Genomic DNA, 15,839 nt, shown 5'->3' on the forward strand with positions numbered 1-15,839 from the left:
AGGAACAGTTCCCAATACCTGGCAAAAAGTCTAAACGTATTAGGGGTTTTCTAATATTTAGTTCTGAATATTCTCTTACAATTATCATTAGGAAGGTGTTTCCCAAATCCACATGTTAAAGGCCTATCGATTAAGAGAAATCAGAACCCGGAATTTCGATCACTTTTATACACAGGGAAGTGATGCAACATAGTTGGATGCTTTTTGTATTTTTTTCCAAGGGAAGCTTGTTTCCAATCCTATTTTGCCCATGAAATACCATTTTTGGTTTATTAGAATGATGTAATAGACACCTATCTGAGATCTCAGCTTGGTACAAGGAGTAGAATTGGTTTGCAATAGAACCAGAGTGGAGATATAAAGTGAGTAAAAGATTAAATACAGATACTATTATGAGCTAGGGTGAGAACAATACCAACAACAATGGTGCCTCAAAATATGAATTTTCCCACTCATATTGGAATTCCTAAAGTTTATAATGCAAGACATGTAGCCCCCAAATTAAATATTTCCCTCCTGGTTCTGAGAAGTTTTGTTTTTAAATTAGGGATTTGTTTCCCCGAAATAAGCTGTTCTTTTCAGTATCCATCAAAAACTATGAAAAAATGTAGTTTATTCTCATCACATGGTTGAGTCAATGAATTTAAAGATTTGATTTTATATTTTCTTTGGCATCTATCCATTCAAATGTATGCCCTGATTTCATGCATATTTTGAAAATTAAAGGTAAATTTCTACTTGTATTTTACATAATGAACCTCATGCCTAATCCTTGGTGGTCTTTTTGGTTTTAACATGGCATTTCTTTTTCTAAAATGCTGATCAATTTCAAAATTATCTGTGAATTTTCCCAACTTATAAACTTTATATCCTACTCATCTATACTGCTATCATTGCTAGGTAAGAACACATTTTAGAATTGGCATGATGTTAACAACAGTTAACCATTTTGTAGATTCTCGCTCCAATTAGAATTCCAAGACTAAACTAGATTATCTATTGTCAATTTGGTACTGTCACCACTACACTCTAAGGGTAGGAAATATATTTCCTGGAATCCTCTTCAACATATGGTTCCAGGCTGGCATTTGCCAATGAAAGGAACTCATGTCTGATTTGAAAGATAGAAGCAAAGCAGAAGGCATTGCCTTCTCTGCCTCCGGAGGCTGGTACAGCCAGATGTGCAGAGAGATGAGAGTTTACAGCAGCTTTCTGGTGACTCCAGAATATGACCCACCTTTCAGATAAAGCAAATGGTGGGAGCTTCTCAGTGATTCTCAAAAGTTATAACAGCCTCCAGGAAAATGTTGAAAAATCACCAAATTTGGTGTTTCGTGCTGAAATCTTCAGCATCAGTTCCTCTGACTTCTTTTAGTAGCTCCCCTGTCCTTCTATAGTAGCTTTGCTGTCACTCTTCTAACTGCCACATAAATCCCTAATTCTGTATTAAATCTGCTATGCCTGGAATACATAGAGTCATTCTGTTTTCTTGACTGAACCCTAACTGATACAAAGACTTTCAACATCTTGAAAATAGTATCCCAAATATATCCACAAGTCCTCATCAAGTATCCCAACTGAATTCACTGAAAAATATTCTCTGCCGCATGGCACCTGCCATGTTGCTCTTCTCTTAAGATTACTCCATCATGTCCAAGATTGCCAGTGCCCATGAGTATGTCCCTGGACCCCAATGATGCCCATGCAAAGTTGACCATTTCCAGATAGCTCTAAACTGCTGAGAATGACATCCTGAAAATCTGAGGAGTGCCCAAGTTAAATCACAATTTGGGTAGAAGTGGGAGAATGCCACGGTTCCCCCATTTAGGGTCAAACTTAAACACAAACATCCAATTCAACATCAAATGTCAACTCTTAAACCCTGCCTATGTCCAGTGTTTCTTAAGAGTCACTCATGATAATATCAACTTTGACTTCTGTCTGCTGTTCATCACTTTTGTGGGCTCAACATGTATGGAAACCCAACGCTGTATTCTCAACCTTCTCTCTTGAGCAGATCTCCCCCGACGCGATTCCTCTACTCTTGGAAGCTACCATGCGTGGTGACTGTACTCATAGGATCTGCATCAGTTGCACTGTGTGGTTAGACAAGTCCGTCCCACCCTTGGGCAGAACTTAAGCTAAAGTGGTGATTCCACTAAGTGAATATAGATTATTATTTTGACTTAGTGTTCAGAAAAGTCAGGGGAAATAGTGAAAAGAAACCTTGCTGGAACCTGCCTCTCAGGAAGAGCATAATGGTTAAGTCTGGAAACTTTAGAGCAGACTGCCAAGGCTTAAATGTCACCTAAAGCACTTACTCGTCGTATATCTTTGTTAAGTTACTTAACCTCTCTGTCTGTAGAAAGCACAGAATAATAGTATGCACATAGTAGGGTTGTTATGAGGACATTTTAATTATGATGATAGGTTTTTGTGTGTTCGCACTAAGTAACTTTGGCAAAATCCCTTTGCATTGACTGTGTTTCCAAATCCCCCAAATGGAAGTTCTATTAACCATTTTAACTCTACTATTCTATGGATCTACATGTATTTTCTTCATCACCATGACTTTAATCCAGTTGGAAAAACAGCAACAATAAGAAACCACACTGATTTTCTCCATGGCCAGGGCAAGTTGCATTGAAACCACTAACCCTTTCACTGAACTGCATGCTGGGCAGTAAATTCTGAGAGTAAATCTTAGATAGTGAAAGAAAAAATAAACAAGAATTCTCTCAGTTGAGAAGGTCCTCTGACATTAAGTGGTATGTAAAACTGTTATTTTTCTAACTTCTGATGCCCTCTATCCCCACTTCCAACTATGAAAATTGCTAAGTGTTGACCTTATATTCCACTTAGACCAGTGCAGCCCTCTTGATAACTGTGGTCAGAATTTGATTTGTTCTAACTGCGGACATACATCATTCCTTGCATTTTAGCTACTTAGAAGACAGCTAGATTATTAGCTCTGTGGGTCAAAAAAAAAAAAATAGGGACTTATATGTATTTTTTCCTCTTCAGTATAGTTTACTTATGAATCAGAAACCCAACAAGAAGTTATAAACTGCTGAGTTTAAGTGGTATCCTACAGCTTTGGTTATGTCAGGCTTCAATTACACAAAGCACAAGCCTCTGAAGATATGTTAAGCAGAAAGAAATTTAATACAGAGAATTATGTTGAATCAGAAATTAGTAGAAGGACTTGGATCTTGGGCTGTGCCATGAATATCTCTCAGAAAAACATTGTGGAATTAGTTCATTAGGGAAGCTGTAACCTTTACCAGGAAGGCACTCATGGGAGTGTGAGCTCCAAAAGCAAATCCCCCTGCCATGTCCCTAGAGCCATGTCATGCCTACTAGATATCTACTGGGAAAATAATGGATGCCTCATACCTGGCCTCTTGGCATGCATAACAATGGTGAATTTCAATGCTGTTACAGGAAAAAATACCTCATTCCAGCTACATCTCAGCCTCACTTTTTGTGTTCCAAATCTCATGGAAGTGAGTCTGATTCGTTGAAACTAAAGATTTGGAACTCTAGCTATAAAGGAGCAGAGAAATGTAATTATTGGCTAGTCAGGCTCTGTAGTACACTGGGGCATTCTAGAAGGAGGATAAGATTCTTGTTGAAAGCTAATCCACCATAGCCATCACAAGCATTTATGGAGGACATTTTTTTCCTGATTGCAAAAGTAATACGGTCTTATTTAAAAATGATAAAATGAGAAAAGTATAAAGAAGAAAAAATAAATTTCTACTTATACTGAGAACATGTTAATATATATTTTTCCATGTAGAATTTTTCTAAAACTGTCATTAAAGCCTCTTACATTTATTTGTTGTTTTTAAGGCCTTTGCCTTTTGGGGATTTCTGTTACGGAGGGAAAAATGATTTTAGTGCCTATCTCCAATCAATCCACATTGTATTTCAAAATGTCACTTAGAAGAAAAACTTCAATTTTCAATTCACCTGGAGTCTCTGATGTAAGTCAGAGCAACTATACCCAAGTGGTCATCAACTACTTTTATTTCCACAATAGATTTAGATTCATAACCCAACACTTTAAATTTGCTTTGCAAAGTGCTACAAAATACAGAAAAATATTAAATGATCTATATAGTACTGTATATTTTGATTAACCTATATAATGAACAGTGTGTGATGTATTGAAAAAAATAATAAAAGTCTGTTGCCTAAAGGAGAGATGATTAAAATAAATAGTAAAAAGTAGAATTCAAGAATTTCATCATAACCAAACCCAACCTCCTAAACTTTAGATTGATATTCCAAACTTGCTGCAAATATTTGTGAAAACAAATAAATGTTCCTATTTCACCAGTATGAACTGCAAGAGAAAGAATATTTGTAAAGAACCTAGCATGAGGTAATACCTCTGGATAATCAAGTCTCACAGTGATTCTGCCATAATCAATGAGAAAAATCGGATCCATAATTAAAATGCATTGACACAATGAAACATTCATTAGCTGGCTGTACCACAGGGGCAGAGGGGTAGGGTGGAGGCAGTGGGGTGGGCTGAGAAAGCCGAGCCTGTGATACCAGCTCTCTCAAACTCTCTCAGGATAGGTGCTTTTTGTTTTTTGTTTTTTCCAGGAATGGAACTGCTTGTCACCAGAATCCCCAAACAATACTTGATTTTTCAGGGTAGGGGAGTGTTAGGGACTGAAACTTGTGCCCCTACACCCTCCAAATTTGTATGTTGAAATTCTAAACCCCAGGACCTTAGAATGTGACTATATTTGGAGATGGGGCCTTTAAAGAGGTAATTAAGTTGAAATGAGGTGGTTAGGCTGGGCCCTAATCCAATATGACTGGTGCCCTTATAACAAGAGATTAGGGAGCAGAGTCAGCCTCCAGGGAGGCTTATGTACAGAGAAGGCCAAGTGAGAACACAGTGGGAATGACATCATCTGCAAACCAAGGAGAGAGCTTTCAGGAGAATCCAAGTCTGCCAACACTGTGACCTTAGATTTGGCCTCCAGAAGTATAAGAAATAAATAGGTAGTTGTTTAAACCACCCCTTCTGTGGTATTTTGTTATGGCAGCCCAAGCAAACTAATACAGGGAGAAAAAAGTGAAATGTATAATTTAAACAAATAAGTTTGATGCTCCTCTTGGTATAGAAAAGTTGTTCTCAAACAGGAAATTCTTCTCCCCCTGGGGAGAAGGGGACACTGGGCAATGTCTGGGGACATTTTGATTGTCACATGGGGGGTGGGGGCAGGGTTTACTGACATATAGTGAATAGAGGCTATGGATACTGTGAGACACCCTACAGTACACAGAACGGTCCCCCTCCTCCAGAACAGAGAATGATCCAGCCCAGGAACTGAGGTTGAGAAATTCTACTGACTGTAATGGCATGAATTTGCCTCACAGATTTGTGATTTGGGAATGAGGAGATGTAACTTTTTTTTGTTTTCCTGGTTGGGCCTACAAAGTCATTTCTGCAACAGCTAATTATCTTGTACCAGCCACTCTGAACAGTTAGCTAGAGGATGTTTCACTAATGATCCCCATCAGGCCAGTTGGCCCTACCTGTGATGAACATACTAGACCAGGGAACTTTCCACTTTACTATTAGCAGAATGGAAACATTTCTGCTATTCTGTTCTCACAAAATGCAGAAGGCAGAAACTAATTCCATATGTCAAATGTTTCTTCCTTTAAAGATGAAGGGCAAATAAGCCCATTCTTTTTGCCCACAAGTGTACTGGACATGAATTTATTAAACCAATTAATTATTGAAGTGAATTTTTAAATGCCTTATTTAGTGATAAGGAATATTAAAACTGAGGTAGGACAGGTTTTTTTTTTTTTAAGATGATGAGTCACTTGAAGCTTAACTTCTATCATTTATATCCTCTGACATTTTCTTTTTCTCTTTCCCCTTTACCCTCATCTGTATCTAGTCACCAAGAAAGAGCAAGAAAGGCAATGATGTTCAAACCTGAGAAGATGGATTAACGCAAGGATGCTCTACTCCTCCCGAGATTAAGTTCGATCTCTTGCTCTTATGGGCTACTGTGATGTTCTTTGGATAGAATAAACATGTAATGTTCTTATGCTTGGGGACAAATAGGGAAGATGAAGGACATCTAGCTCTACTGACCCCTCAGAATTCTGCAGTGTAGGATTTTTTTAAAAAAAGTCTTTTGGGATCACAGGATCATATAACAATGGAAGGCTCGGTGAATTCAGTAGACACAATAACTCCAGCTGGTATCATATGTCTGGCTTTGACATGGTAATGGTTATTTAGGTGATTTCAGTGATGAGAGAATCTGCAGATCACCACCTCTGCTTGTTCCCTGCTTCTTCCCCTCATCCAAGTGCTGGCCTAAATCAAAACTTTAAGATTCACAATTCATCAAGATGACTCTGTGAGTGCATGATAAATTGGGCAGATTAGATTTTATATATCTTTAGCTCCACAAATCATCATTTATGAGTCTCACTGTTGGATGCAGAGTGAGAAGAGAAATATGGGGAAATATGAGAACCAGGGTGTGATAATCTCATTTGAATTAGACAAATGAGGCCCTGCTGGAAAGGAACACCCAGGGTCTCTGAACAAATTTATGAAGTCAAAACAAAAAATAATTACAGTGCAGAAATGGCTGGTGCTGGATGAACCCACTTCATTCCTAATGTGGGTTGGCAGCTCTTCATCCTGATTATTCCATCTGGAGATAATTGTGTGATATCATGCATAAAATTAAATCATAAATCAACCCAACTAGTGAACAGGCCAGCAAGCTGCTGAGAAAGCCAAGCATAGGGGAGGTGAGACTTCTCATCTTAGTGAGAGATATAGGAATGAAATTAAGAGAAGACCTGTAGGAGGTGACCCCCAGCAAGTCTGCAAGCTCGCTTGCTGACAACTGCCGCCAAAGTCCATGCCTCAACAGAATAAGGACAGCCTACACGATGATGCGTTATCCATTTGCTGACGAGGGAAGAATGTTCTGTTCATGGAAGGAACCGCGTACTGCTTTTCAAGGATCTCTGTTTTGAGTTGGGGATGTCCAACATGCAATACTTTATTTTCTTTCCTGATGAAATGTTACTAGTGATAGAAAGTTTACAAACACAATGGAAGTCTTAAACAATAGCATAAAATCAAACAGCCTTCGAGGCTTAGAGTTGGGAGAATTAAAGAGTACATCATGGTCTCTGACTTAGTAAGTAAGCTGTGGTTAATTTACAGGTTATATTTGGAAAGGGTTTTTCAGAGGACAAGGTATGGTTTTAAAGCAGTGGCTATGATGCATATAAAAGAGTAAAGTAATTAGGATAAAGACAAATGTATTGTTTAAGTGGTGACCATTGATTTCTATAAGTGCTTTTGCTGTGGCCTGTAAGTTGCAGGGGGTCAAAACTCAAAGATGATCCAGACTCCCTAAGAGCTCAGGCTGGAGCAAATGGCTGAAGGGCATTTAATACTTCTTTCAGCCGAATCATCTGAGATGATAAATCTCATTGGCTTTGGAGATTCCATTTGTGACCATAATAAATGGAAAGTCCAGCTGTACGTTGAGTCTCTGAGCTTTCAAGTGGCAACAGTAGCAGATGTTGGGAGGCTGGTGGCTTGTGAGCATCTGCAGGACGGTCACGGGGCCGCTCAGCAGAGACGCCTAGTAGAAGACGATAATGAAGATAAATTCTTTCTTGTCCTTCTTTTCCCCCTCTGAATAATATCGGGAACAGTAGAGCAAGAAAAGCCACCAGTTCTGAAAAATGCTTATTCTTTTGTTTCATTCCCAATTGTATTGTGCCCATATAATGCGTATATACTGAACCCAAATATTGGTAAGTATAGGAATCTGGCTAGTTTTAGACAGTTATAAAGTGTGGGCAAACCAAAAATATGAAAAACCTTCATAGGGATAAATACTATTTACCTGTCTTTAATGACTTCCTTTCCCCCATCTCCTACCCCCCAAGAATGTTTGTTTCCTGTTCTTCATTTTGGCCAAACTCAACCAGAAACCAGGAAACCACATACATATAACAATGTTATGATAATGAGCAGCATTAGAATTCTATTTTATCAGGTTTGTTTAATTGGCCAGAAGTCTTTTAGTTGCAAACCTCAGAAACCCAACTCAAACTAGTCTATGTAAAGAGAAGAAATTTATTGTCTTATGTAAATCTATCTATCTATCTGTCCATCCATCCATCTTATCTATGTATGTATGTATCTATCTATCTATCTATCTATCCTATCTATTCATCTACCTATTATCTATCCATCCAGCTATCTATCATCTATTCATCTCTATTCATCTATCCATCCAGCTATCTATTTATCTATCTATCCAGCCATCTATCTATCTGTCTATCTATCTATCTATCCAGCCATCTATCTATCTGTCTATCTATCTATCTATCTATCTATGCACTGGTTCAGGCAAGACTGCATCCAAGTCTCAAATAGTCCTCTCCTATATTCTCTCTCTCTTTCTCCCTACCTCTGTCTCTTGATTCTACTTTTTTCCTTGGTTTTATTCTCAGTTATGTCCTCTTTCTATAAAAACAAAGCCCCAGTGGCTCCAGATATATATATTCCTTGGGATCCATGATTTCCCAGTGAAGGAGAGTGCATCTTTCACAGTGATTTTAGCAAACTTAGTACAAAATGGTATATGTGGAGGAAGTTGTGCCTAGGCACTCTGATTGGAGCCAGACTGAATGCCTTGCATTTAGCCTACAACCAGAAGTTTGCTGAAGTTTTAAAGCTGGAAAATAAAAGACCAAATCTTTGTTTTAGAAGGATTACTCTGTCACCAATGTGAGAAATGGCTCAGAATTGGAGAAAACTAGATTCTAGAAAAGGAGTGCAGGCAGCAGAAGGTGAGGGGGTACTGGCAGAAGCATTAGAAAGGATAAAAAACAGATCGCAAAGGCCTCTGAGGAATATAATTGGAATAACTTAGCAACCAATTGAATGTGGACAAATGAAGAAAAAGGAAAAGTGAAAGACAGCACAGATGTTTCCAGTTTGGAAGACTGAGTGGATTTTAAGGTCATTCACTGATATGTTGAGACAGCTCAAAGTAGTAAGTTTGAATGCATTCTTTCCTTGCAGATATTTTAAAGTAGTTTTTCTATCCCCTAGGAAGAAATACCAACAAATCTAATACCTCTTGCATTCCGCTCATAGCAGAGAAATTGTGAACAGATTTTAGGCAACGTTCAAGATTGGAACTAGGTAATGTTTTTATCAGCAGGGCCATTTAGTCAATTCTTCAGGCTAATTCTACTAAAAGTAATCAAAGTTTAAATATTACTTTTCAGCTTTTAGTAATTCACAGTATTGATGTTATAAATATTTGATTTTTCTCAAAATAATATATACTATGATTTAAAGATTTTTTAACGTTAGTTTATTGAAGGCTGCTTTTAACAATTACCTGGAAGAGGGCACGTAGGAAGTGACAGATAGAGCCCACAGGTGCTGCAGTGCCCACAGGGTAGACAAGGAAGAATACTGGAGCCAATAAAACTTTATTGAAACAGATGAAACAGATGGGCTGATGTAGTAATTTTTTAATATTGAATTATAACATTATCTATCTAGATTCCTGAGGTTTTCTTCACCTTCTTAGGTTTTTTTTTTTTTTTTTCTTGGCCCAAGGATAATGCCTCAATTTAGTCCCATTTAGATGGTACTAAGCCAACAGGAGTTTGTTACCAAATACAAGCTCAGAGCATTGGATTCAGGAGGGAAACTATGGGCAGGAAGATTGAGGGAAAAAAAAGAGTTTCTCCATCTGCTGATCAGCCTATAAGCCCAGATTTGGGGGAGCCAGACTCACTTGCAGAGTGTCAGAAGAAGCACAGACCTATTTTGGAACATCATCTTTCAAACAAAGCCCCACCTAAAGACAGCGGCACGTCTATGAAGCTTTCAGTAGGTTTCCCTGGGCCAAAAATGTGCTCTTAAATTTTCTGAAATGTATTAATAGTTTATAAAATGTGATATTGGATTTTGAGTCTTGCTACTAAAAATGTGGTCTGTGGATCAACATCTTCAACATCTCCTGTTTGCTTGTTAAAAATGCAAGTTCTCAGGCCACATCCCTGGCCCACTGGATCAAAATATGCATTTTAATAATATCCCCAGATAATCTGTATACACATTAAAGTGTAAGAAATGGCCTCCAAAGTGGAGTACAAAATTAAAATAATAGAACTTTTATTTATTGTTGTTTATCTCATACTCTTACCAATTCAATAATATGTAGATATTTTATAATTTATTATATCACTATAGTAGTATATATCTATTATTACTAGAGTTATATTTATAGACCTTTTTTCTTTAATAGACAGAAATACGTGAACAGAAATTTTTGGAGATCACTTCTTGGAAGGTTGCAACTCTAAGTCCTTGAATAGAGAAATAAAAGAAGAAAGAACAAAACTTGGAGTATTCTAATTTTCTGGAGTGACCTTCAAGCTTAGTCTGTTATCCCAAGGTCATGATGACTAATTACTGCATCTATGAATTCATTAAAATGCTCATACAGCCCTCCAGGAAACTTCTGAACCTAAGCCATCCTCAAGTGGTTTATTCTTTTCCTGTAATACTTACTACCTGATCCCGGAACACAAAAGCAAGTTGAATTCACAAATCAATGCTTAGAAAATCATCTAGTGATAAAGAACAAAGCAAATTCAGAATTTGCACAATCCTTTCTTAGTCTGATTGAGGGAGTCTTAACTATCCATTTAAAATTATTTTTATTTCAGTATTTTTTTTTTCTGGATAAACAATGAAATGCAAATACCATGGTCATTAATGACCTGATAAAAGTTTCATCCCCTTGGAACAGGGAAGTTCATGCTTGGTCTGGCCCATCTCTGAGATGTACCCTCCTATGTAATTAGTGATGCCTTGACTCAACCACCTAGGCCCAAGTCAGTTTCTTTCTTACTTCCTGTATCTCTATCCTCTCTCTTTTTTCTGTCCTCTTTGCCACACATTTCAGGTTATATGTGACTCACATTAATAGAGAAAATAAAGAGAAGTCAGTCAAAGGCTTTGAAAAGATGTTAATAGTAACATTTAACTTGAGAACTACCTGAAGATTGGATAAGTAGACTTTTTTTTCAAGTAATGTTTAAATTTATTACTTTCATATATCTGAATGAGGCATTTGGGGGAAATTCAAATTGGCCAGGTCCTAGGGCAAACGATTTTCTATTCAGCCTTTGCATTCAAGCTGCTCAAGAATATATGTTTATAGTGCAGAGAAACCACATTTAGAAGATTGTCTCTGTTCTCCCTTCCAATGTTCCATATCGTGCTGGACTCTTACAGGCACCTGTGCCCACACATGACTTTTGTTTATGGAAGTTTCCCTTTTTCAATGTTTTCCCTGCATCACTATCCCAATCCATGAACTGAGAATAGCCATTCATCCAATCCTCTTTTATTAAGCACTAACTATGTAATCGTAGTCAGTGTTAGGCTCCAGCTATACAGAGTAAAAACACTCAATGCCTTTTACTTGAATTTTCCCAGAAACAGTCCGTAAGGAAGGGATTTGGATGCAGGCAATATTTTGAAGGTGATCCCAGGAAGCACGAGCAGAGGGGTGGGGGAAGTGAGGGGAGGGATTTGTATGTGCATATTTATGAATGGGTCCTTGCTGGGGGCAGCCAGGACTCAGTCCTAATGGGGACACTTAAAAGAATCATGTAGAACACACCTCAGATTGTCCCAGTGAGGGACAAGGAAGTGGGCTGTGGCATATTTCCCTTCCAAATACGCCCACAACAATATCCCCCAGGCCATAACCTCTTCTTGCAATGTGACCTTGAGGTTCCTTTATTCAAGGGCTTGGGTGGATTTGCGACTTTGGTGGAGGTGGTTCTGTGTGACATCGGAAGCTTGGACTTAAAGGGCGATACAGTTTCTTCCTGTTTCTCTTGGGATGCTCCTGCTTGTAGGAAGCCCTAATGAGCCTTCACAGAGAAATTATATGGTGTTCCAGCCATCAGACCCAGCTGAGGACCCAGCTACAGCCAGCACCTACTGCCAGCAATGGGAGTGGGCAGTTCTTCTATGGTTCCCAACTTCAGTTAAGTCACTCTGAGCCTTTGCATCTTCCCAACTGTGGCCCAAACATCATAGAGAAGATGCTCTATGCTCTTTCCAACCCCTCATGCCCAGACTGGTGAGCTCCCAGGTAAGATCCATGTGGTCCTTTGGCTCTGAGTTTGGGGTGGTGTGCTATGCGGCGGTTGATAACCAGACACTGGGGCACTCATCCATCAACATCCAGCCCTTGTCAGTTGTGATGTGCTAGGTCCCCAACACACTCAGGCTGCCCTGCATGGCCGAGCAAGTTCCTGCAGCCTTGTGGAAAGTCCACAGGCAGAGAATGACACTCAAAGTGGGAGCTGCTAGCTGTACTGTCCCTGCCCCTGCAGTTACAGGTGAGTGCTGAGTGGACCCAGGGCTCAGGGGCTGAGCACCACCTCTGGTCAAATGGCTCACACAGCAGGTGAAAGATGAACAGTTAAACTGAAAGGGTGGAATATGCTAAATCCAATGACAGAGTTAGCACAGGGCACTCAGCAGCTCCAAGGAGAACCTCTACTCCAGGCCACTGAGGACCAGGAAGGTTTCCCAGAAGAACAGTTAAGTGAGCAGTTTAGCCTCCAAGGCTAAAAATTGGAAACCTCTCCAATACGACAAAACTCTCTGGAGAAAAACATTTACAAAGACATCTGTTTTGGGGATAGCATTATGTTGGCCAAAAAATGAAACCCTCGCAGGTTACAATTAAATATATGATCACTGTTGGCTTCCCTTTCTAAGAGAATAAGGTCTCAACGTGGACAAAACTGATTTAATGACCTGCCTATCCGTAAGACAGGGAGGGATACCTTTGCTGTTCTGGTAAGTGAAGAAAATATGCTCTTTCATATTGATAGTCTATAAATTCCTACTTAATTCAAGAAGATATCATTTTCCAAAATGAAGATAAGAGAAGGGAAAATTTTAAAATATCATTATCCTTTGGCTTTCCATCTGACTATGATGGCTTTGTTAAACACTGCTTTTTTAAACTAAAATTCTGACCCCCTACTCACCCAATTTTTCTGACAATTTCCATGATGCTGAACAAACCCTTCTCTGTGTCATCTCTGTGTGAATACATTTCCTAGTGTTTTTGATTTCTTGACTCTTAGTGAACTCTCCATTTGAGTATAACATACAGAGAAGTACACAAATCATTTTAGCTCAATGACTTTTACAAATGTACACACTCATGTAACCAACACCCACGTGAGTGAGAATAAACAGAACATAACCCAGCACCTCCAGAAACAATGCCCCCAGAGGTAATCATTCCCCTAATTTCTGACACAGACTAGCTTTCCCTGCTTTAAGCACCTTATGGAAGGAATCACACTGTGTGTACTGGCCTGGGTCTCCCTTCTTTATGACTCAGCACTACTTTAGTGAAATTCATCTATCTTTTGTATAGTTGTTTATTTTGATTGTTTGATTTTAACTGCTATTTGTTAAATTTATCTGTTACTGGAAAAAAAAAAACAGGAGGTTCATGGTTATCATCTGACATCCTGACATTCTGCTTCCAACTGAGGAAAGCCTTTATTAGCAAGAAAAAAAAAGAAAAAAACTTTCTAAAACACACTGCATGAGTTAGTGTTTCCTCCGAAAGTTTGGCAAGGGCGTGGGAAGCGGACTATATTAGTCATTCAGAGGATTTTGTCCTCAGATGTCCTGATTCGGAGGTTGAACAATTCCCATTGTAAGGTAGGATTAATGCTGTTACACGCTCTCTGTGCATGACTCCATATTAAAAATGTAAAAGTTACATTTTAAGTTCAAAGTGCCACCAGTGATGTTTATTTGCTTGCATTATCATAGTTTGGGTTCACTGTCTCTTTTAGGGCTCGGAATTTGGGGCCAAGGGTATGGGAAAGTTCCTTTCTAGTATGAAACATGTCAGTGCCTAAAAAAGTATATACGTATAAATTATATATATATATATATATATATATATATAAAATATAAAGATAATCTTAACCTAGTGATTTTATTGCTAAGTTCTACGACTCTGCAGTAAAACTGTAGAACCTTCATCTTCCTTGCTCAGAAAGCAGCAGCATGCTGGGTTGCACATGCCTCCAAGAGGAAATAAACTATTTAAAATGCGCAGACAATTGAAATTGCAAAAGCAATTCCTCCAGGAAGTGGGTAACCTCACCCATGAGGTGTGAGCAAGACCTTAGTTTAATAACAAATGGGTAAGAGCACAGGCCAACAGCTCGGGCCATGTTTCTTGTCTCCCTGCATTCCTAAATTGCTTTTGCAAGGACACCCCAGACAACTGTAGCCTCTGTGTGTATCTAGAGTCTGCTAGGAGGTTCTGAAAAGCTAGAGCGTGCTGGGGCTAGTTTAACAGCGGGAGCTATAAGGCAAGGAGGGGACTGAACTGCTCCTTTTCGTGTTGGTCAAACTGCCCCTGGTACACTGGGTTTCATTGTTGGTGCCCTTTGTAAGACAGTTAAACTGAGTAGCTTTATGAGTAACCGACCACAACAGTGAGAGGCTTTAAGGCACTCAATAATGGCCATTAGCATTTATTATGCACTCAGCATGCCAGACCTTCTCCAAGGATGCGATGGCATCTGCACCTCCCGAGAGCCCCCAGGGTGGTCACTATTACTATGCCTGCATTTTCACACCCAGGAAAGTGAGACTCAGAGAGATCTGCCAGAGTCACAGAGTCGTAGAGCTGGTTTTGAACCTTAAGTGGTTTGACTCCAGGCCAGTGCTCAGAGCAGCACATCACGTGACTTGTCACTAAAGGACCCTATGACACGCAGAGGGGATAGGTTCACCCCTGCCTCATAGGGTCCTTGAGCCATTTAAGCAATATGACCATGTACAGGGCTCACCTGAGGTCCTGACCATAATAAAGCCCTCCATAAATGTTGGCTACTATTACTCTGAACAGAATGGTAGTGAAAGAGTGATTAACCTGGAGAATTTAGTGAGGACACGGCAGTGGTCTTAGAAGTAACTTCCTGTGGGTGGTGATGTGTAAGATGGCAGACAGCATGGCATCTTGGGAAGGGCATTCATTGCTTTAGAACCAGGGCACTGCTGTTTCTTTTTATAACTGACTTTTGGCAGATCACTTAACCACGCTGAATCTCTTTCTGCATGTCAGTGATGGAGACAATAATTACTACCTTTCAGAATTCTTATGAAAGACATGTAAAAAGTGCCCTAAAGATGTCTGGCACATAACGGAAACCTTGCAGAGGTTAATTTTCTTCTCAACAACCTCTGTGACTCAAGACTAGAGGATGGAATTGTGATCTACCAGAGGAAGTTTAGATGTGGTCCAAAAATCATTATCTAAATGGGCTTCCTCAAGAGAAAGTGCTGGCTCGCAGTGGAAGTTGCTAAGTATTTCAGAAGAGGGGTGGGCTAGTGAACTATTTGACCTTTAGTCCTTCAACTATTATGGAACCAAGAAAATATTCACACAGCCTTTCAGAAAACTCCCTTGAGGACACTCAGGCTACAAACAGTTCTTAGTAAATCTTAGGATCCATTAAGCTTGTTTGCGGCCAACAACAGTGATGGGAAGATGCATTAGCGCCTCACAGGTCCTGCTCACTGGTGTGCTTCTGGCAAAGCCTTGTTTCCTCTGCTGTTTGAGGTGGTGGTGGTATGTGTTGGTTTTCTTCATGACAGTGTTGAGGATGATGCTTTATTAAAATAAATTTTAAGACCTTCTGTTCATTCTAAA

The sequence above is a fragment of the Pseudorca crassidens genome, chromosome 10 (assembly GCF_039906515.1).
Source record: "Pseudorca crassidens isolate mPseCra1 chromosome 10, mPseCra1.hap1, whole genome shotgun sequence".
Taxonomy (NCBI): domain Eukaryota; kingdom Metazoa; phylum Chordata; class Mammalia; order Artiodactyla; family Delphinidae; genus Pseudorca; species Pseudorca crassidens.